Raw genomic sequence first — 25,941 nt, 5'->3', positions numbered from 1 at the left:
CTATGCAAAGAATTAAGAAATACTGACATTAAGATCGTATGTCTAGATCTTAAAGATCCAAAAACCTTAAATAACAAAATATATCCGATAAAAATTCCAATGTGTTTAAAATAACTTTTGGGTAGAAACTTAACGAAATTACCAAAGTCGACTCAGTCCAGATAACTATGATGACTTTATTTACACATTATGTTGTTATGAAGAGAACATGACTGAAGAACACACTTAATATCATAAATTTTGCATGAATAGTCATCTGAACCAAATTGTCGGCTTTGTTGCAATATCCTGCCTGATTTTAATATTTAGTTATCTCTTTAATAATCATTCATCATCTATCCAAAAGATTTTAAAAAACACACACATTTTATAAGTCCGTCTTTTGCAATCCATTTACATTACCACATGACTATGGTGTTAAGGGATTTGATGAATAAAACAACATTTAAATAATTGACTATCCATGGAGATGATACATAAATGTTACACGATGGTGACTGCTGTACCCATATTTTGATTATTTTAAAATTATTATGTCTTTTAGTTCACGCATCATAAAATCAGGTTCAATCCACCATTTTCTACATTTGAAAATACCTCTACCATGTCAGGAATATGACAGTCCTTTTCCATTCGTTTTTTATGTGTTTTGTCATTTGATTTTGCTAAATTCAGTATTTTTGTGATTTAACTTTTTTTTATGAGCAACACATTTGCATTTTTTGTATTATTTTACCAATACATGCATATGCAGATGATACATTATTCATTACCATGCACTTCAGTATTCATTATCAATAACCTACTAGTAAGTAGAAAAAGGCTTTTGATTGATAAAAAGTTAGATTTTGTTTATGACATTCAAACATTTAGGTTTGAACAATTACCGCATATGATAAAAGACATGTGATCGGCTATTTTATTGATATATTACGAAGAAGGAATCATTACCGTATATTTGGACTGCCATTTGTGTATATTTAAAAAGACCTAAAACAGGAGGTTTTAGTCGTTATTTTCAAAGCAAGAACTGAAGTAGAACATGTAGAAAGACTTATTTATAATTATTGAATAAATAAACAATCTGTAATCAAGGTATTTTACTACTGCGAGATGGGGGAAATAAAAGTAGTGACATCACGTTAGACTGCCAGAATTTTGTTAAAGTATAGTTCACTTCGATAAAAGTAGGAGGTTTAGCTACCTATAAAACCAGGTTTCATCCATCTTTTTTACATAGGAAAAAGCCTGTACAAATTGCAAGTCAGAAATATGAGAGTTGTTATCCATTCGTTTGTTTGAGCTTTTGAGTTTGACATTTGAGAAGGTAATTTCCGTTTGGAATTTTCCTGGGGGTTCGTTTTTTGGATGATTTATAATTTTTTTAAATATGAGATAAGAGCTTCCTTAAAATTAGATTATAATGTGACAGCACTTACATGTATAAGAAAATATCTGAACTTAATATCGAAGATCTTAACAAGATGCATTATTTTGTCTTCGGTAAATGTTTTGAAAGAATTCCTTTTCATAAAAACAAAAAAGAAACATTTCAATCAGATAAGGGTGCACAATTAGTACCCATTGGAATAACTGTGTGATGAAATTTAAATAAATCAAACTTGACAAATAAGTTGTCAGTCAAAACATATATAAACATATTCAAAACATCGTCTTCTATTAAAATATTATTGGCATCTGTCTTGTTCTCTAATAAGGAAGACTTTTCATGAAATTAACGTATAAAGTGTTTCTCTACTCCGCCCATTTACTAGTATTGCTAAAATTTAAACCATTTTGCAATTTAACCGGCGACTGTGGTGGTCGTATCTTTTTATGACGTAGTATTTGTGCCCTTTTTGTACTTGGGACGACGTGTGCTACTGATGATCCTTTATATATGTTGCTCTCATTTTGCCTTTTTTTATGTTAATCTGGTTAACTTGTTTGATTATCGTTCGTCTTTTGATTATGAGGTACCCAAATATCAGTTTATACATACACCGAAATCAGTAAACATGTAAGTGGTATACGCAACCAGAAGAAAACTAGAATACACATACAACATTAGCTCACACAAGAGCATGTGAACTGTACTAATTAAATTTGTTGTAAATGAAACCACTAACTTCACAACATAATATCATTAATGAGTATTTCAATAACACAGCATGGATTGCAGTAATGACAGGCTAAACACAAAAACCACAAGTATTCATCAGACACCTACATTACAGAAATGATGTCTGTAAAACAGGCAATATTCATTTACGAACTGCATGATTTTAAAAATTATTGATTGAGATTGGAGGATATTATTTTTCTTACTTTGATTTAATTATAAAAATAGATGGAGAAAAGATAACACGAATGTTTTACGTGCATGTTGCACTAAAATGTATCTAAAGAACTTGAAAGATCAAAGCTTCAACTTAAGAGAAATGTGGATTGATTTAAACAATGCAAGCATGAAGAAAAATTACAATGAGAATTTCGAACATTCATTTACATTTAGCGTATTTACTAAGAAAAAAGGCTTGTTTTCTTATAATTTTAAAAACTTTTGGCTGTTATAAAACTATTTCAAATGTAATAAAACAATTGTATAGCATACAATGCTAGTCAACATAGGAGTAATCGTTTTAATAGTTTTTTTAATTAATGAAGAGGCGGATTCAATCCTGAAACTTTAGAACAGACATGTACGATTGAATATCAATATAATGTGAAGAGCATGTTAGAATAGACATTCGAGACCTATAATGACAATTTATTTGGACATTTTAGACGTGCAACATACCAATAGCTAAAAAATATGCAACAGATATTGAAATTTTATGCTATAAAATTTTAGAAATCACTTGACCAATAAGAAACCATATTTTTCATGTAAAGCCCTAACTTTTTGTATATGTTTAGGTTTACTTTAATTTGTTTTTTCTTGGCTAATCAGCCTTTCGACATTTGTATTAGGTTTTTGATTTTAAAAATAGTCTGGACTCTAAATATTTATAAATACACAATTCTGGACATTAATTGTGGAAATGTGTATCTCCCGCAGTAAAATTAATATTGTTAATTGTATTACTAATAGTAATATCATAGTATTTACTTATAAGACATATTGAACCTAAATATATATTTACAAAGTGATGTTGTCCATATCTTTATTAAATATAATGTGTTGATCATAGATATAGAAAGGTGTCTATGTACCGTTTGTGTTATACAATTAGACCATTTGCACGAGGTATATACAAGGATATATTGAGCTAACAAAAGTATATTCACTGATGACGAAGTCCGAGGTCGATATACTTCTTTGGTTGGATTTATCATATACTAATCTCGTGCAAAGGCTACAGTTGCTTTATTATTAATTTCCAACTATCCCTGAATCATAATTTGTAGTGCATTATATTTTATTTTATTTTTGATCATTAAATTTTGTTGAAATTTTATAGATACATGTATCATATCGCCTCTTGAAAATACCAATATATGGTTTAATGACTCTTTGGTGTACAGTTATGATCATTTATATTTTTCAAATAAGCAATCGAAAGTATACACCTTTTAAAAACTTTTAATAATATCATGAAATTCGTTAAATGACGTCGCATTATATTAGATTACAGATACTCTAAAAAATAATTCTTTTTCTATCCGCCGGTTCAGTCGACCTTTGAAAATATAGTTTTACGTGCGACTATTTTTATGAATCAAGTTAGTCAATATATTTATAAAAATTAAGACTATGAACTATGATATATAACTCCTCTTTTGATTGGTTGTCATTTCCACTGTTCAAACACAGTTCTACAGGTCATAATTTATCAATCTCAAGTTGAGCATTAAAACAAGTAGACGAAATTCTTCAGCTTGTGCAAGACAATGCTACGGAAAAAACCAGTTATCCTACCGACAGATATTTCGTGAATACCAGATACATGTTATCTGATAGATTAATTATACTGTGTCATTTTTTGAAATCATGTAGCAAAACGTGGCAATGAAGACAAGTCCCATTTACATTTGATAATTTGTTAAAAGTGACAGCCGTACAAATTTATTGAAAAACATATAAAATTACGTATTTTGAATCATTCAATAACATTTGAATACATTCCGAAATCAAAAGTTTAAAAAAAATGGTACTTGTTTGGATACGCTTTCAATGAAGATCATTTCGTTAGCATAGTTAAATTTAATCCAAATAAGGAAACACAATTGTCACAAAGTAGAAAGGTTTAGATACACCAATAATGTGCTCATAAGGCTCATTCAATTTAACCACAAACATCAAATGAAGGTTTTTTGTTTTCTTTAAAAAGAATCTTAACATTACCGTGTTCTTATCACAATGTTATTCATCATTGTTATAAATAAACCCAACTACTATTGATTATACTAGAGTTATCAACGCTTGACGAAGGCAAGTGTTACATAACTGAATATTTATGCTTATTCTGTTGTATTAAATCATGAATGTACTGTTTGGATGAAATGGATCAAATCATAGCTGAAACAAGGAATGATTAATTAGAAATACAAGTGTACCGAATAGCCGTTGGATCAAATAAAGCTGGCACATCTGTTTACTCAATGGCATAATTAACTGCTCTAAACGTCAGGCACAAAGTTTCATTCTATAGAAAGGTGTGAAAGAATTTGGAATGAGGGTTAAGAAAAAGGCGTTAATCTCTACTTGTATCTTTGATGAGTTTATCCTATTTAAAATGGTTAAGTATAAATTCGAACCATGTAACTATTTTTGTTATGTAATGATCACGATCAATGAAATAAATTGCGTTATAATAAGAAGGTAAGGTAATGAATTCCTTCCATAGTTTGTCATGGTGATTTGCTAAATAACGCTAGTTCGAAACGATGAGTGACTTTCATTCAGAATCTTCAATCTTGAACAAACACAATCACATTCTTTTAAAGTCACACCCGTGTTTGATGCATACAAACTGTTGTTTTGTGTGATGCTGAAAGTCAATATAACATGACTACATGCAATAGATATTTGTCTTATAATGACATTATATACAAGGTGGATGCACGAAAACTACAAGTCATTTTTCTACGTTCTTGAATAAATACAGATAACGAAAATATTCATAACAGTTTTAAAGAAGGTAAATGCGAAAAGTGAAAAAAAACTAAACACTGATACCGAGGAAAATTCAAAACGGAAAGTCTATTATCAAAGGACAAAATCAATAGCTCATACACATCAGACGAATAAAAAACCAACTTTCATATTCCTTACTTGGTACCGGCATTTCCTTACGTAGACAATTGTGGCTTAAACCTTGTAAAGTGGAATAAACAAACATGAAGGCATCAAAAATTATCCTTGTAAATGTTCTGGTTCAAAATATCTCGTGCACGAAAATTTCCAAATAAAGGGCGAATGTTTGTTTCGGTGGCTTTTGTCTAATAATTTTAGGTGAAAATGAAAAAAATATGATAATTATGTAAACAGAGAAGCACTAATGTATTAATGGCTTTTATAGCATATAATATATGCCGTAACAGGAATCGAGTGATTTTTTGTTGTTTCTGAAATAATTGTCACACAATTGGGAAGATAAGCAAGTCGTTAATATCAATTCTTAGAACCACGTTCTCCATTGCTCAGAGCACGTATTTACATTACATGTATTTTCATAGTACGTTTCATCATTCTATTTTGCAGGTATTTGGGATTTCCTGTTCTTAACTCTTAACTAATTATATAAAGCTTGGATCAATTATGATTTCCTATTTTTTCAATTTGAAATGAAAATAGAAGGGTTAATCAATTGTTTTATAATGTCAAATATAACCATAAGTTCTTAAAAAAATTTCAATCGATTCGTTTACAAAAAATCAAATTACGTATTGTTATTGAATATGCAGCAACACATAGTTTAAACAATTAATTTTTAATCAAGAAAATACAAAAAAATATTATAGAAACTTAAACGTATTAATAGCATATTTAATTATTATGATGTCATAGTTTTACCCAATCTGTTGTTTTATTTCTGTGGTTTTTTTTTAAATATGTATAACAGATTCCAACGATGTCTACGGAAATTCAACCTTATAAGTCGAATAAAGTGACACCGCCATAGCAAACACGGAAAATAAAACATTTGAAAACAAAGCAACATGAACCAAACGCAGACCGTGTACTGTAAGTAACACACATAATTATGTTATGCAAATCGACATTAAGGACGATATCGCTGAAATTATTCACTCAATCAACAGTAATTTGTTGTTATACTTGTATGGGAAGGAGTTAGATTTGACGTTGACTTTTTCCATGTTGGTGCTGTACTTCTTCAACTCACTGTTTATAATTGTCCTATTGATATCGTTTAAATATGAATATTTATTGATTTGACAAATAGCAATTAGCGTTTTTAAATCATCTAAATCTTGTCTCGGTAAGTATACGACTCATAACAGATTCAATTAAGATACCTGTTCTCTGTAATAACGTTTTTATTTCTACGCAGCTGTTTTCTCATGTTTAAAAAGACGACATTTGACTGAGTGTTATAATGTGTTTTACTACAGTGAAAACGTATAACATAAATATGTTTGGAACACACAGCAAAATATAACTTCTCTCAAAGTTTTTCATCTGTTTATTCATTCTCAATTTTAATTTAATACTTGCTTATATAAAAAAATAAATAGAAATACATATAACAAAAACACAGAGTGGACGTGGTTTTGAAGTTTTGACTTTTATATATTACGACTGTTTCCAGTAAAGTTAACCGAAATTGAGTTTAATTAAGGATTGCATTTGACCTTGTTAAAACAGAAATGAGTGTTATCGTATTGAACAGTTGAGCAAAAAACTTGTGCATACATTGTGCACCAGAGACAAGCTCAAACTGTTATTACATAAGATTTTCAACGTACATATAATAGATTCTGCCAAAGTGTTCAAAGAAAATGCCAACACCCATATCAATCTTATGCATCAGCAAAAGGTTTAACAGAAAGGAATGCTTAGTAAAACGCTTATCAACAATTATAACGAGTTCATCTTTAACACAAAAAAATCATGCCAATCAAAAATTGAAATAGTATTGTTATAAATAGATCCATGATTATAAAGTAGAATGTGGGTGAAGGGTAGTCTTTATTGGTGATCTGCTATTACATGTTAAGAATAATAACGAAAGTCACGAAGACATGAACATTCAGCTTATCGACATCAAAACTAAATAAAACAAATCTAATAAGTCAAGGAACTGAGCGAACTTATTCAAATAAGAAGACTGCTTACCTAGATCCCATCATGAAACTATTTTTAATTTTGATATGATGTAGTTTATGTTTATTTTATGTTGTGTACATTACTTGTAATGTGTTTTTAAAATAAGGTATTATAAGCTTATTAGAGAGATTAAGTATTTTCCATTTTTTCTTATTGAATTTTGTTTTATGTAAAGTGCCGTTTAAGTAAACTGATTAACAGGTAAAATTTTCAGATCTACAATTAGCCTAAATCTAATTCCTGTTGCTGTTGCTTTGCTTTTTTTTTGGGGGGGGGGGGGGTATATTTGGGAATGACGGGTTGATTTAATTTGATTCTAGGCCCTGCTAGATTTATTCACAACTGTGTTCTTCGACTTGCAATGACTACATTTTATTATAAACAATGTATTTCACACAATGATGGCATTTGCGTTTTGTTTATCTACTTTGTTTGGCCGTCAATTTGTTTTTATCAGCGTCACTGATGAGCCTTTTGTTGACGAAACGCACATTTAAATTATAAATTATTAAGCCTGAATTTTCATTTTTTATATTTTTCTTATTGACGTGTATTTATTTTTCTTCCAAACAAAAAATCAGTGAAATAAAATAAGGTAAATAAACATACCAACAATAATAACACAAAAGAAAACTTAAGCTTTATGTTGTTTATGTATTCTGACTATTTTAGTCGAAATACAATATCGGAAACGTAGCTAAATCGGATACATAGTTAAAATTGTATTTCGTTTAATATTTCTTCTAAATGTTTACAGTAATTTTACAGGGAAACATCAAAATGATTAAAAAAAACAATTCACATAATGAGAGAATCAATAAATTAAGCAAAAATGATCTACAGAATTGTTTAAGTCAATCCATAACTAGAAACTTAAATTTAGATAGATAGAACACTAGCTCCACTGCTGTTCTAGCTTGGGTTCCAGAAGTATATACTACATAATAGTACAAACCATCATGTTAGAACGTGCTCCTTCTACAGTGTACTTGAAATTCTGCAATAAATCCATTAGTTTTCGATCAAATTTTCATTACAGTCTTTCAACAAGAATCAATGTTTGCAGACTTAGTGACGAGAAAGTAAATGAAAAGAAAATGTAAATAAACTATTTAACCGATAATCTCAAGCTGAGGAAAGATGAAATACAAACCTTATTATATTTGGCAATGTTATTTTGTTTCTGAGTCACCTTAGGTAGCTAAGTTGCCTTTCGTTGTTACTTACACACGTATTGTATAGAAACGGGGGAGGGAGTAATTGAGGGGTTTTATAGGTATTTTTTTGTATTAATTTAACGCATTAAGCTATTCTCTTCAATATATACAATAAGGGATGTTGTTGAGATAAGTATGTATCAGTATGTCAAGCTCCTTAACACCCTTAGTATAAATAAAACAAACATATTGCAAATAAAACAAAAGAATTCAAAAATATTTAATTGAGCCTGATCATTTTTTTTTCTATTAGAAGGTCACTGGTTGATTAGGTGAGAATTTTAAATACGAAGTTTTTTTCTTGTTCTCTGGTGATATGTGAGTGTTTGACTATACTGATTAACTTGTATTTTCTTGTTCTCTGGTGATCTGTGAGTGTTTGACTATACTGATTAACTTGTATTTTCTTGTTCTCTGGTGATATGTGAGTGTTTTACTATACTGATTAACTTGTATTGATATATTTGTTGTTCTCTGGTGATATGTGAGTGTTAACTTGTATTGATATATTTGTGTCTCACTTGTGTTTAAATGTCTTATTAATCATGTTAGTTCAATACATCCGATTCCCTTAGTTTATGTCTATTCCTTCGGTATGTATCGTACTAGTCGATTAACGAGATTTGAACATCGGTTGACTACTGTCGTTTTAATTTAGGACTAGAAAGTTTCAATCTAAACTTAGACCTTCAGAAAGTAGGTTATATCTGCACTTGCCTTAAGACAAGAACGTTGAATCTTAACTTTAAACTACCGAAACTAGGTTAAATCTGCACTTTTCTTAAAGCAAGAAAGTTCCAACCTACAATTAGAACTAATGAAAGTATGTTATATCTGCACTTTTCTTGGTACTTGAAAGTTTGAAATTAAAATTAGAACTACCGAAAGTATGCTATATCTGCTCTTGAATTAGTATAAGAAAGTGTGAACCTAAAACTAGAACTACCGAAAGAATGATATATCTGCATAAATGCAAGAAATCATTTTGGGTCAATTTCTTCTTAATGCACATGTGCATGTATGTTGTTATACTATTTGTTATTTGATTTTAACGTTTAACTTATATATCCTTTTGAATGTGCACATGTTTCAATGATCATAAGAAAACTTTATTACGGCATAAGGGTTCTATCTTTGACAAGCTTGCTTGCAAGTTGAACCTTGAAGTGATTATAAGTTAGGTATACTACCCTTCTTTAAAAGTAGAAAAGTCTGACAGAAAACTGATCTATCTGTCCGCAGGACTACTCCGAAAGAAGGATAGTTTTCCTTACCAAATATTGCCTTCACGGTTCAGCTAGCATGTAAGCTAGTACAAATTTCTACACATTCAGTACATTTTACTGTAATTCGTTATTATTCTTTTCTGTGTACCATTGTATTCACAAAAGGAATCATAGGTAACAATTATAATATTCCTATTTTCATAGCTCATCAATCATAGGTAAAAACCACAAGTTTCTAAATTTCTGACAATATTTTCGGGATACGTATTGTGTAACTGTATCAATTAATTCTGCATAGTGATACCAAAAACAGCATGATAGAAAACAAAGCGTCCCTAAATATTTTGTTAATGTAAATACGACTGAAACTTGAGATATCAGTCACTGACCGTTAGGGTTATATCTGCACAATACTAACAACAACCTATAGTAATCGATTTGCTTATGTATTTTTTTAAATCAAATATTAATATTAATACAAACTAGTTTATTCAAGTGTAAAGCTAGACCTGATTGATAATTTAACGGTTTCAGATTTTTAAACTCAATCAAAAACAACTAGTTATCCGGTTGGCAATTATAAATCTTACATATTAATTACAACTTCAGACAAAAACACCCTACGATTGAAAGACGATAGCTGAGCAGCATAACAGATCAATCAAATTTGACTTTAGAAAGCTTAGGAATATTTATATTGATTTTAGATAACATTAAGTTGTTTAAAGTAGTAATGAAAGAACACGCCAACAATTTGACATTACTTTTCTCAAAATGGATATGTTCTCTTTCACCATTCTGTTTGAATGAGTATTAATAACTGGTACGTGAGAAAAAAACATTGAAGGTTGTGCAAGTTATTGATCAATGAATAAGAAACTACTCGCTTGATTGATTGATTATTGTTTCCAATGTCATTTCAACTATTTAATTAAAGTGTATCTACTAGTTATTACTTATTGAAAAAAACGGAAGTAACTGGTTATATCAAAACCGTATCAATTAAAACAGCATATTATAATCTTAACAAACAAGTTTAATACTTCCAAGACATGTTAAACTGTCCCTCATTCTGTCCGTGCTTGTCCAAAACAATATGGTCTATAACTCAGTTGTTGTATTTTACATACATCAATCCATTGGTTTTCTTATATGCTAGTTTTCGGTACTTTTAAAGCCTGTTTTACTAATGGTTTAAAGTGGAACTTGGACATAAAGTTGCTAACAACTACCTCAGTTGTATAATTGGCAATCATAACACAAAGTGGCCAATGTCGCAGCGAAAAAAAGTGTTGCCCTTTTAAATGAAAAGCAGATGTTTCGATTTTGATTGTTTCACCTACAATTGTTTCGATTTAATTCTTATTTCAATAAACAAACGTTTACCTCAATCGATATCTCGGAGACAAGGGTTTAAATGATTAATTGATTAAACTGCGCAGATGTCATGTTTAAATTCAAAAATTCAATATTCATTTCAAAGGAAATAAAATGAAGCAACATATTTTGAATGTGTTCATATGGATATAAGTTTCGACCGCGGCCATTTAGTTGAAACGAATAAAGCATGTGTGATACCGGTATATAGTTCAATGAGACAGCAACTCAGCAACACAACTAAAATATAGGAAGAGTTTTACTCAATTTTTGTTCTTTACTAATAGACATTTACAAAATTAAAAACACAGTTTGTAAAAGGTATATACCTAAACAGGCTAATGATGCTTACACCGGATTTTAATAGCTATACTTACAAACACATAATAACAAAATCAATTTCTATATAAATTGACAGTTTTAAAAAGCCATTTGATCAATAAAACTGAGATACATATAAAGAAATTAATAGTTAATCATCTCGATTTTCTTGAAATAAAACTTAGATTAAGAATGCAACGATATCGGAAGTAGAATTAGAAGAGATCGGAAGTTTAAAAGTATCGCGAACGTATAAAGATCTTAGTACAATCTTTTTACAGCGTGAATATCTTCCATTAATAAGAATTTAATATCAGTGCTGACCTGACCAATCCTTAGATAGTATAGTTTGATGGATTGTTTATAGTCCTAATAACAAACTCTGCCTGTTTCTCAAAGACTTTCTTTTGTGATTTGCCATTGATCTAATATTGATATTGATGACATTAACGTAGTTGTTTATATTACGTGGTAGATACTGATGGTGATGACGTTTGGCAATTGTTTGCAATAGTTGACTGGTATGTTTAGAAATTTAGAATTATTGAAGATTAATAAAGAATATTTAGATAACACAAAATAATCTATACAAAATATATACTATTATCCCATCCTTGACTTAATTCATATAAAGTTCAATTAAAAGAAAACCTTCTTCACCATGTTCACCACAAGACAAACATATTAAGGATGTATTCTTCTGACATTTCAGTCTCGTTCAGTCTCGTTGAAATCTCGTTCTGGAATTATGTCTAAAACATGTGGTACAAGTGGAAAATATGAATGAATTTAAAAAATGTTATAATCAAATTCAACTATGTGAAAAATTGGGTATTTCCAACGAGTAGTTTTTGAGTAATAAGTTTTTCAAATTTTATTACCAATCAAGTCAGTATTTTTAGCCAAAATTTCGAGAAAATGGGTGAGGGATACAAAAAATTATTTTACCAGAAACATGTACAACCCACATCCCTTTTTTCTTTTCAAATTTCTTAGATATGTATGTTTTCAAACATTTATAACAAAGAAGTTGAAAAAATATGCAATTTGTACTTAAAACGGAGAAAAATCTCAAATTTACAAAATTGACAACATGGTAAATTTGGCACAAAAAAGCATCAAAATATGATAAAACTTTCTTATATTAACACCTAACTATAGTTTTTGTAATTCAAATTTATTCAGATTGGTCCCCTTTATCTTTATTGAAAGTATGACAAAAAGTTTAATTGTGGAAATGTGATTTTTTTCATGATTATAGCCCAAAAATAGGTAAAAACTGATGAAAAATGAGAAAATCATCAAAATTGGGTACTTTCAAAGGGCCGTAGCAAAGAAAGAAGTGCACCACCATATGATTTTTTCTTCACCAATTATTTTTTTACAATCATATGAACCCAAAAAACAGGGTTAGAAAAAAAGTTTAATTCTAGAAATTTTTGGCTCCTCAGAGGTGTACATCCTTAAGATTGGTTTATTTTTATTTTCAAAATATTGTTTGATGTCGTATCACTTTGTTTTCTTTTTCTGTGAGAACGTTTAACTAAACACGATGCTATAGGAAATTTTATTTTAAAATATGGACATTGTTTTGTTGTTAAAAACTCTGTGTTTTTGTCATGTTCGTAGTTTTTGAAGAACCACAAAGAATCCAAATTTCAAATAGAACATACAAGTTCCAGATTTTTTGTATTACAACATTTTGTTGAGTTTTATTGATTGACATTTCAACAGACAGTCAGTAACCAAATTGGTGTCCAGAAAAGTCGTCTGTAATTTTACTGATTTCGGCTTATATTCTGACTGTGTTTTGATTCGTTTGGCGGATGATTCACACCTGGCAGGTGTTTCCTTAGTTTCAATTTTATTTACCTCAATTTGTATCTTTTTTTAATATCAGTAGTATACTGTTGTCTTCAATGTGTATAACCACTAGACATGTTTACTTTGTTATGAATAAAATTGAGAATGGAAATGGGGAATGTGTCAAAGAGAGGAGACAATGACTACTGTTTACTTTTCCTTGTATGTTGTATCGTGTTATGTTTGATGTGTATGTTTGATCATTTTATGCAATCTAATCTATAAATGTGCTGTATTGTTTTGTATTGTTCTTACACAATATATGAGTTCACTCAGTCCCAATATGTAGCTTGAAAACAAGCTATTTGATCAATATTATAATTATTATGATTTTAAAAGCTGCACGATATGAGCTACTCTAACACTGACTTTTGATTATGTCAACATATCACCTGAAGTGTGTTTAGTTTATATTAACATACTACTTTAAGTGCGTTAAGTTTATATTAACATACTACTTCAAGTGCTTTAAGTTTATATTCTGCTATTGGAAAACATTTTTGAATTCTTGTCTTCATGTTTGCTGATGAGCTTTGTCTGGATGCCTTTTTATGTTTATTTGATACATATATGACGTGACTTTGTACATTTACATCCCATCACAGTTGTATTTATGCTATATGGTAAATTTGTGTGTTCTTGTCTTTAATTTTTGCTAATATTATTTATCTGTATGCCATTTTGTACATCTTTATTACGTATTTGATTTGTTTTTTTAGTGATTAAGATTATAACGCACAACTGACTGTTGTACCCCTATTTTTGACATGTCTACCTATTATGTCTTTGTTTTGTTCAGACATGGTTGTCAATATAACGGAATTTGATGCAACTGTCATACAAGTGAGATATTTTGCAGCTTTAAAACCAGGTTTATTCCACCATTATGTTCTACATAAGAAATTGCATGTACAAAGTCAGGAATAAGACAGTTGTTATCTTTTTGTTTTCTGTGTTTTGATTTTGCCATTTGATTAGGTTCTTTTCTTTTTTAATTTTCCATGAAGTTTAGTATTTTTGTGATGATACTTTTTTCTTGACACAGCATACTTATAAAGTAGTGTTCTGGTGTATACTAGGCCTATTATTCTAGTTTTATAAAACTTTTAATCATCAGGGACATAATCTATCTTTACACTGTTTGTTTAAATTTATAATTCTTTCTTGTTTGTTATTTGACACAGAGCGGAATGAGTTTATTATTTATTCGAGAATTTAGTTATATCTTCACGTTTTTTTAAATTTTTGAAACTCTTTGATAGTTTTGATTTAAATAATTTATAACTTTTTTATTGTTATAAGTTGTTACAAGAGATGATTTAGAGTTTAATATATATATATATATATATATATCTAAATGAGGGGATGGTGCGTGATTGCCAATTACAGCTATCCGCATGATCCCAAAGGGATTAATTGATACTTTTGTCCGGGAGATTGTTATTTATTTATTAAGTAATTGACTTTGATAACTGAGAGTACTCTTATGTTAGTGCTTTATGCCTATTGTTTTATGTTAGTTCTTTTAGTTCATCGTACTGATCTTTTGAGTACAGTCCATTGCAACATTGTTTTTACAGTTTATTGTGCTGTAACGACACTGTACCAGTTATGAGGATGTCTTTTGGCTAATAAACATAGTTAACCCTGTCATAGTCTTTATGCGTCCATCCCAAGTCAGCAGCCGGTAATTCAGTAGTTTTATTTCTGACATTTTGTTTTCGTAAATTAATTTGCCCTAAAAAGGCCGTTAGCTGAATCCGTTTACATTTTAATTGTTAGGGCCTTTAACATCCGACTTTACCGTATTTGGGTTTTTTTTGTTAGGGTCTTTTACACACGACTATACCGTGTGTTTATCATTGAACAAGCTCGTATGGTAGCCTATAATTCTTACATTCACTTCATTTTAAATTAGTAGATAATTGTCTCAATTGAAAGCATAACATATCTCGTATTATTATGTGCATGTACACATGTTAAATCAACGTATGGCATTCAACAATAAACGAAGCTCATACTGTACAGTTAGCTGTATAATAGAGTAACGATTTTTCAGTTCAGTATTGAAAAAGGTAAGTTGAGCTTTTAGTAAAATATACTTTATAGATATTTGACGTCCATTGTTGAAACTGTAAACGGACCTTGAGTTGACTTTTATATGTGTGTTTTGTTTGTTAAATGTGTCATTGCCATAAATATTGAAATAAATAAAGGAATATGTGCAATTAAATTACGTTTTTGGTATAATAGATATAGGAAGATGTGGTGTGAGTGTCAATGAGACAACTCTCCATCCAAATAACAATTTAAAAATTAAACCATTATAGGTTAAAGTACGGCCTTCAACACGGAGCCTTGGCTCACACCGAACAACAAGCTATAAAGGGCCCCAAAATTACTAGTGTAAAACCATTCAAACGGGAAAACCAACGGTCTAATCTATATAAACAAAACGAGAAACGAGAAACACGTATATATTACATAAACAAACGACAATATCGATACTGTACATCAGATTCCTGACTTAGGACAGGTGCAAACATTTGCAGCGGGATTAAACGTTTTAATGGGCCCAAACCTTCTCCCTTTTTCTGAAACAATAGCATAACATCACAACATATAAAAACATACGATAAAATATCAATTAGCAGACTTAACTCAATCAAAAAACGTATGATTACAGTTATATTTAGTTATAAAATGATTAGGTATGAGCGTCAATGAGACAACTCTCCGTTAAAGTCACATTTAGTAAATAGTAAACAATTATAAGTCAACGTATGGCATTCAACGCAGACCCTTGGTTCACATCGAACAGTAAGTTAAGGGGCCCCTAAAATGACTAGAATTAAAAACAAATCAAAAGGAAAACCAACTAATTGATCATTATAAAATAAACGAGTAATAAGTTCAGTTCAGGAAAAAAATTTACGCAGAATATTTGCATGATACATGCATCGATTATAACATGGTCTTTTCATTTCGTTTAGTTGGGAAGTTTGCATTGTCAAACTTCATAATGATAAACGATACTAGGACGCTAGACGCACGTTTCGTCTACAAATATCTCATCAGTTATATTCGTATCATAAAAGTCAATACGATATGAAAACTCTACATCACTGTACATGCTGTTTAAAACTTTATTTTCATATTAAATGCATCAATCAATTTCTTCTTGTGTATAATGTTTTGATTAAAATGGTATAAGCTAAGAAAATTGATCCATCGTATCAGAGACTTCATCAGATTCAATCTCATCCTACAAACATACAACTGACAACATGTAACCGCCTATGGTTCATACGGGAGTAATGGGATAATATCTCAACAGACAACATGTAACCGCCTATGGTTCATACGGGAGTAATGGGATAATATATCAACTGACAACATGTAACCGCCTATGGTACACACGAGAGTAAGGGATAATATCTCAACTCAGATGAAAACCGAAGTATTCTATCGGAATTAACTCGGGGAAAAAAACGGAAAAGTATACACGATATATCGTGCAAAGTATACCCTTACCACAAAAAGTTGTATGTTTTTAGGTTTGATAAAAGTATATATTACCTTCAAACGTTAAGTGATTGACCAGCAGATATCAAACAACTAGATGTAGGAAGATGTGGTGTGAGTGCCAATGAGACATCTCTCCATCCATATACTAATAACAATTTAAAAAGTAAACCACTATAGGTCAATATACGTCCTTCACCACGGAGCCTTGGCTCACGCCGAACAACAAGCTATAAAGGGACCCAAAATTACTAGTTTAAAACCATTCAAAAGGGAAAACCAACGGTCTTATATATTTAAAAAAAAAAAGAGAGAGAGAGCTAGATATAGAAAGTTGGTGTGAGTGCAAATGAGACAACTCGCCATCCAAATAACAATTTAAAAAGTAAACCATTATAGATTAAAGTACGGCCTTCAACACGGAGCCTTGGCTCACACCGAACAACAAGCTATAAAGGGCCCCAAAATTACTAGTGTAAAACCATTCAAACGGAAAACTAACGGTCTAATCTATATAAACAAAACGAGAAACGGGAAACACGTATATATTACATAAACAAACGACAACTACTGTACATCAGATTCCTGACTTAGGACAGGTGCAAACATTTGCAGCGGGATTAAACGTTTTAATGGATCCAAACCTTCTCCCTTTTTCTGAAACAATAGCATAACATCACAACATAGAAAAACATATCAAAGCATGCTACAACTCAGCATCATACAGTGTGTGATGATGATCAATTATCAAATCATTCCTTAGTACAGATTATGAGTATTGTATAACAAAAAGCGTCGTCGAACAAGACGTCGATGTCTGGTTTTTATCATAATCTACATGGTACAACTTTTCATAATAACAGCCAAATATAAAAGCATTAAATAGACTGGGTAACAGTAACGCAAAATATATTTTAATTGGGTACTTAAGAGAGAAATTCGTTGTTTCGTCCCACAGGAGGCCAAGGCAAGGCATATCTTCAAATCACAAACCCATTTCAACGCATAATATTTAAGTTTTAGCTCAAAGTAAAGCTGTGAAATATGTTAAGATAAGTTATGAATGACAAACTAGATGATTGCAGTTAGATACTCATTCCGATATTAGCTTTAAACATAATATACCATCAGATTGGAAACATATGGTCTTCCGTAATAGACAACTGACTGTCCACATACCGCATCTACTTTTAAAATCGACCATTTATACCATCAACGATTGAAATCGGTATATAACATTATTTAAAGGGCCGACTTATCCATATCTATGTGTTTATGTCTCGATCGGACATTTTAATGTGCTGTTCTTTACTTCATATTTAGGTGAGGTGTTTTTTTCAAGAAAACTATTGCCTTAAAGTTAATTTTGTCCATGGTGATTTTGCATAATGGACGAGTTTACATAAACTTAGAGTGCTCAGAAACGGCAATTCGTTCAGACAGTAATTTGTATTTTAGTGCGTTTTTGTATTGTCTTTCATTTTTGGAAATACTAGTATGCCAATATATATTTTTTTTATCTACAATGTACATATACGTATAATATGACGTGACTCTGTTTTTAACTTCCCGTCATTGTGTTAATGTTGTACTTTGGTAAATTTGTGTATTCTTGTCATTTTTTTTTTTTTTTGCTATAATCCTTGACCTATATCCCATGTTGTGCTTTTTTGTTACATCATGTATTTATTTGTTTTTATAGTGATTAGATTATAACACAATGTCGACTGATGTTACCCTATTTTGGACATTTTAACCTAGTATGTCTGTTTGTTTTGTTTAAACGTCGTTGTCAATAGTGATGCGACTGTCATTCAAGTGAGCTTCGAACCTAGCTTTAAAACCAGGTTTAATCCACCATTTTCTACATAACAAAATGCCTGTACAAAGTCAGGAATATGGCATTTGTTATACATTTGTCCGGTGTGTTTGAGCCTTTGATTTGCTATTTGATTAGGGACTTTCCTATTTGAATGTTCCAAGGAGTTCAGTATTTTTGTGATTTTAATTTTTTTTCTAAATGTCTTTTTGGTTAATTTGAAGTTAATTAAGCAAAGAAAACCCTTTACCATTAAAGGACTTTAACAAGATATCAGCGACAAAACCATGCTAACTTCCAAACGAAACTATACAATCGATACTTCAGCGAAATTGTTGATAAATCTTTACAATAAATATTAAAAACTTTATATATGAAAAAGCTAAGCATTTCCAGAAAAAAGAATTATTTTTGTCAAATAAGTTATGTAAAGTTTTTATCAACAAATTAGAGACAAAGGGTAGACTTTGTGTCTTCTTCTGCAAAATCTTATGCTGGTGTTAATTTGAAGAAGAAAAGAAAATTGAAATTTTTGTTTGATGTTTTTGTGAATGAAACTTGTAAAATGTACATAGTTATCAAATTGTGTTTGAGATGTCGTTCTGTTTCTTGTTTAATAAAAAAATAAATAAAACCAAAGTAGTCGATTTGTGTGGGTAAATAAAGACCATTTGACAAACGCGTTTAATCTACCAGTGTTGTATACAATATTTATATATCTACGATGACTTACATTAAACGTCAATCAACTTGAGATATCCGATTCTTTTTCTTTTGTTTACATTCCATTAAAACAATAGTATTATATGCTATGCTAAATAGGATCAAACTGAGTACCGTTGAAATACTATCATTTTGACTACTGCTATTTTGAAAACATATAACAGTATACTTGAAACCATTAGAACCGATATTTGACTTTATGGCACCCTACAAATTTGATAAACAAGAAAACATCAAATATATTTAAATCTCTAATTGGCAACAACAATAACGTCGTAGCTTTTAACGGTGATTATATCAAGTAAAAAAGAACGATTTGAACACAAATGTCTTAATTTGATTTGAATTATAACGGATATGTCTATACCGTGTTGCATACAACATATTTCTCCAATAAACCATTTAGCGGAATCGTATATGCATAATTGTGTTTAATTCATAACATCTATATAAATGGCGTAAAAGGGTTTCAATAGTCAGAGAATAACATTTATGACGTCTGGACACTAAACGCCTACAATAGTATCTATCGTTTTTAGAATATCAAATCCCAAGCAATACATTCAATTGACCATAAGATTGTCTTCGGTTTTTATTTTTTCTTTGCCTAACATTCCTTCCACTAAATCCTCTAAAACTTTTAACTGAAAAAAAAAACAAGTACCGTACTTTTCTTTTTGGCTTTAAACTTTTTTATGTCAGCGGTACTGATTAATCTTTTGAAGACGAAAATCTAGCGTACAAAAGTTAATGCCTTGTTTCTATGATGAGTCTATTGCTTAAGCTAGTACGCCTCTTATGGGCATGATAGCTATCGACGATTCGTGTACTTTCTGTACACTTGAAATAAATTTGTGTTACATAGTCTTATTTTCTTTTTTTTTTTATTTACTGAATTTAGCGAACTAACATTTGTAGCATTAATATTATATTCGACGCAATACGATTCTACCGGGAAACGGAAATCCATTTACTGAAACACAGTTACAAAATTACCGATTTGATTACATATAAAAATTTCGTGTTGCATGAATGTCAAAGTAATTATCTCAATAAGATGTATCAGACGTATTAGATCCTTTACATACTTTTGCGATTAGTATGTACATCATTTAAATGGTTACACCGAAACCCAAAGCTGAATTTTACTTCAAGAATTTTTTTTTCTGTCTATAGGATTAATGAATACATTTTGAATTATGAAATTATAGAATCATTGAAATATGAAGAGCATTTTTAGTAAAACTACGTAAAGACAGTGAGGTAATAGTTTTTACAATTTGGAAATTAGTATGGCGTTCATTATCACTGAACTAGTATATATTTGTTTAGGGGCCAGCTGAAGGACGCCTCCGGGTGCGGGAATTTCTCGCTACATTGAAGACCTGTTGGTGACCTTCTGCTGTTGTTTTTTATTTGGTCGGGTTGTTGTCTCTTTGACACATTCCCCATTTCAATTCTCAATTTTATTTGTGTTTCATGTCTATGGCTGCGATGTCAATTATAGAAGAAACACCGCAATAAAATCGTTGTTCCTTAGCTTCAGGGTATTTATTTTTTGTCATTTCCGCATTGTAATTATGTGTTATAAATTGTTACACCTTATTTATTTATTTTTTAAATTGTGTATAGTTTGTGGAGCAAGCCACTCATCGGATAATTGAAGTTTACTGCTTTGGTGTGTATTGTGTAGCTCGTAGATGTTAATAACGTCCTAAAGATTTAAATGAGAATGGAAATGGGGAATGTGGTTAGCATGCCAAAAAGACAAAAGAGCTTTTCAGGGTTCCACATTCACTTTTTCGGTTCTTGGTCTGCTTGTGCATATTTGCATTATACACAAAAGCTGTAATGTTATATTTTTATATATAAGTACTTCGGAATACACAAAACGTTTACTATATTGGGTAACATTAGATAATACTGCGACAGTTCCAAGAAATACCCTTAACGAGGATAAATATAAATATATCGACTGCAAGGAATGTACCATTTAGTCAGGTTGAAGTGAAACACAGACACATACTATCTACCATCAGTTTCTCAATAATGTGTATTTCTTGAAATCAAATATGGCTTTTTATTTCTCTCTATATATGTGTTTACTAACGTTATTGATAATTTAGATTTTGTAGTTTTACAACTCAATTACAGGTGGTAAAATGTATTTGCATTTGTTAAGTCTTCTAAATAAACATATCAAAACAACCCCAACAATTTTCTATACACAAAATATAATTCTGTACTAAACTAGAACAATATTGCTCATTTCGATTGATTTAGAAGAAAAAAAACAATAAACAGTAGTCGAAAAATAATAATTAGCTATTTCAGTTAAATAAAAGGCAATGCCAATACTGTTTAAAATTTTATTTCAATAAAATACTTGTAGATATCGATGTAAAAGCTACTACAACTAGCGGGTTTAGGATATTGGTGGTGATCGCACCCGGATTCATCCTTATGCGAAATTTGTTAGTAACGTTTGTTTTTTTAGACATGAAAAGAAATGTTCTATACCTCATCCACCCTTTTGGGCTTCTGAGTCACTTTTTTAGGCACATTTGATTAAGATGAAATGTTTCGAACTGAAACCCAAATATGCTGATTGCATGTAGACGTGAATACTTAGTCTTGTAAAAATGTTCAACTGTACATACAAAGAAATAAGACAGCGAAGTCATAATCTTCTTCACGTTCCCTTTCAAACCTTGATAATCTGTTTTCATAAAGATATGGGCAAAATAATTGGTGAGATATTTATGTCCTTCCTTATGATGATAATTCTTTATAGAAATTATCCAAATGTTCATTGGCATCTTTCGACTTTCTTTTACAAATTGCAAAATTTGTTTTGTGTTTTTTAATCGTTTATTATAGTATTCCTTCTTGTTTTTTTAAATAATATTTCTTAGAACACATTGAAATGTTGATGATTTACATATAAAATATACATTGTTTCGTTTAATTGGTAAAATATAACTTTAAATTTATACATAATTGAAATGTAGAAAAAAAAGAGACACTTACCTCAATAATGCTTTGCTGCTATTTATCCATAACACTATAAAAATCAGTCAAAATATCCGTTAGTTCAAGCTTTTGCACAAATCAAATGAAAATTACACTTTTTTGTAAGTTTCTTAAGCATATCCTGACAATTAAAACAAATTGTTGCGGTCCGATAACGATTCTAGTAATTAGTTACCTCTACTTTTTACACCTTTATACTTGTTGCTCTTACTTGATGAAAGCAAATTGATGCAATGCTTGTTAAATATATCAGTAACATGATAACAGATATGTATCGAATGGAGCTTCGCCTGAAGTCAATGCTGAACAATTAACCAGCTTAGAGAGTATACATTGATATGAGGCTAACTTATCCCATGCTGTTAGGACGTCGAGTGTAAAAATAAGAAAATATGAAAATTTGTTTATCGTCGCTGCTATGGTGCAATGGAATATCAGTTGTAAAAATCATTATTGAAATTGTCAGCTTATGCATTGATTTCCTTTTTCATTTGTTGTAATATCGTGTGAAGCACTATAAATGTTTGACTCATGTGAGTTTCTCATAATTCCTACTTTTTATCATGTTTTAATTTCTTGTAAATTTTCCATTTTCTTTGTTCCATTGTAAATTTTTCCGTCCGAAGAAATTAAAACATGGTCCTCAAATAAGGTTTACGGGTTGTTAAAATACTAAGCAATTATTGGATTTTATATTTTTCCTCAATATTAGTCTTTGATGCAAACGTTTCAAATGAATATAAGAGTAGAATGTTGCAAAAAGTTAAAAGCAATTGCAGGAAAATAATGAATTGAAATCCATAGAATTACAACGGGATGTCTCAGTGTTGTACAACGTGACATCAAATTATACAGCCAGATTCTTTGATATCAACTCCCACGAAAACAGAAACTGTTTTAAAAATAAAGTAATAGAACTTTAGAAAACTAAGAATTTATCAACGCTGTGGCAAACTATAAAATACAATTAGAAATTTTATTCTTATAGCATAAACCTTGTCAGCTGTTTGGAAAGTGTCTTAACAGTCTTGGGCAATGTATAGTTTTAGGTCATTGCAGATTACGGTTTGCGTATGAAGTACGTTGACCATTAAAACATTGATTGTAAGATGGCTGTGTTGTGATACGTGTATCATCGAGTATTTTTCATTAGTGCATTTTTTTAGTTTTTAGGTTTTTTTTACTTTCAACAGCCACAGGTGTTAAAGTTGCAAGACAACGGTCCTAAAACGAAAACAATAAGATCAAAAGCAATGAAAGATTTCAACAGTGATTGTTTTATGAGTATGGTGAAATGGCTATCGACAGGACGTCCAGTTATTACAATATGCTAAGCTCTTTAGTCAGGCCTTTTTAAGCATGTTAAAGATATTGTTCGAAAAAATATATACCTACCCTATTGAATCTTATTCAATATCAAATTAAATATTAAACAAAGTACTTTTTTTAAATAAACATTGATTGATTGTCGGTTGATGTATGTCCCGTGGCTAACACTTCATGCATATTCGATAAAACAATTAAGCTCAGAAGAAGTTCTAAATACCGGTATAGTTTATTGAAAACAAGCACAATTATTATATATAATAATAACAAACTTCCGTTAGATTTCTCAATTGAATGTTTCATATTTTTCATATGGAGGATTTTTATATCCGACTTTTTTTCATTGGAAACGGCTGTATAATTTCTTCCATTTATTCCATTGGAACTTTGAATTATATACTGAGTGCCAATGAAAACGCAACACTTTTGTTTTTCAAAAAGATCTTTTAATTTTTTTTTTGTTTATTTATATAAGAACTTTGTACAGTTGGTTTAAAATGACTTTTAAGACAATTGACGACAACTTTACGGTTGAGTGATTTTTGGAACAAATGCAAAGTAAGGATTATTTTGAACGGACATGAACCGAGTTCACCGCTTTTCAACATACGCACCATTTTCACGATTTTGTCATTTAAAGCTTTGCTAATGTCATGAATTTTCCCGCCCTTATTTTAAGGAAACTGCAATAAACATCTGAGTAAATGCTAAGACTTTCTGACAACCAGCGACATGCAGTTTTGGGCATGATCCAACGAAGACTTTCACTGCGTACAATTACGAGAAGACTGAAGTTGTAGCCTCTACAATATCCCAAATCATCCACAAATTCAACCAAAATGGATCATTTAATGACAAGCGACATCCCGGGTACAAAAAGCAAGAAAAGCTCAGCCAGACCGATACATTAGGTCTTAAACATTTTCGATATTGACTCTGATGGGTGTACAAAAGTCACGAGAGTTCAATGGTGGTCACAACAGATCCTTTGGAGCAATTTCAGTAAAGCACCATTTGCGCAGAAATTGTTAAAGAGCACCAAAGTCTTTCCATAGTGACATATAAACGGCCGTAAGACGTAAATATCGAATTCTGTAGACCAAAAATCATACATTGTGTACCAAAAACCGTCGGTGGCGGTTACATAGACATTTGACACCCATCTTGGCGAAAAGTCATGTGTTTCGCCCGATTTTGGTCCGATCGAGCAAATTTCGCATCAGGTTGGACATGGTTTAGACGATGAAAACCACCACCAATATCATAAAGTCAGCTTGAGTTTGATATGCGGGACAAGTGGAACAACATTCCTCGAGATCACATTAAACGTCCGGGATGATTAATGTCGAGATTGCGCTGCACAACGGGGTTGTAACATGTTTTGTTAGGACTGTGAGTTGATGATTCGACATTGAATGTTTCGTTTACCTATAGCGTCTGAAAGATGACAATGAAACATTTTTGTTTGATATCGATCTATTGTTAGGATTGTTAATTTTCAAAAACAATTTATTTTGAAAGATTATCATTTCTAATATAAATTTTATTTTTGAAAAACCAAGTGTTGCGTTTTCATTGGCACTCAGTATAGTTGTAAAATTGGCAATCAAACCTATTTGTGTCTGGGTCATAACTTTACGTAGTTAAAACTGTTGAAATAAGTGCAATGTTTGGTACCATCACTGAAGGGGTGAAACAACGTTTATAAGTATTTTTGCATAATTTAGGAAGCCATCACAAAGTGATAAAGATTGTTTAATATAAGTTCGGTTGTTGTTCAATCAAATTCTTTCTTCTATCTATCAAAAATGCAAATGTTAGAAGGATACCTATATTTTAACGAAGCCGTTTCTGACACACGCTAACACGTACTAGGGGGAATCCGCTACCATAGACAGGACAATTGTGTTGGAAGACTAAATGTATACAAACCATACTACGAGAAAATATTGGTTCTGAACAACAGAGCTGGTTTCAATAATTAAAAGTTCGAAAGTCATCAAAAGTTGTTTCTACACCTATATCATAATCGAAAAATATAGAATTGATATAGAATTGATGCTCCATATCAGGCTTTGCTACAAACCTAATGACATGGTACAAATTTCAGTCGAAACGAAATAAATGTATAACCTTTATTAATTAAGATCGAGTCAAAGTCTTCGTTCAGTCAAAACCAAAATGTGAGTCAAAACGCATTTGACAAAGTAGTTCTTT

The 25,941-nt window shown here is 30.7% G+C and overlaps 1 protein-coding gene across 1 annotated transcript in view; it reads right to left on the bottom strand.

Moving 5' to 3' along the window:
* The window catches only part of LOC134685043 (uncharacterized), a 55,249-nt gene extending 32,738 nt beyond the window's left edge, over positions 1 to 22,511 (bottom strand). Inside the window, exon 1 of the mRNA XM_063544411.1 lies at positions 22,396 to 22,511. The gene's annotated coding sequence lies outside the window, so the exon portion shown is untranslated. The remainder of the gene's footprint in view (positions 1 to 22,395) is intronic.
* Positions 22,512 to 25,941: the final 3,430 nt, after the last annotated feature.

Source organism: Mytilus trossulus, chromosome 9 (genome assembly GCF_036588685.1).
Source record: "Mytilus trossulus isolate FHL-02 chromosome 9, PNRI_Mtr1.1.1.hap1, whole genome shotgun sequence".
NCBI lineage: Eukaryota > Metazoa > Mollusca > Bivalvia > Mytilida > Mytilidae > Mytilus > Mytilus trossulus.
The sequence above is the reverse complement of the archived record's forward strand: the minus strand, read 5'-3'. Positions and strand labels throughout refer to the sequence as shown.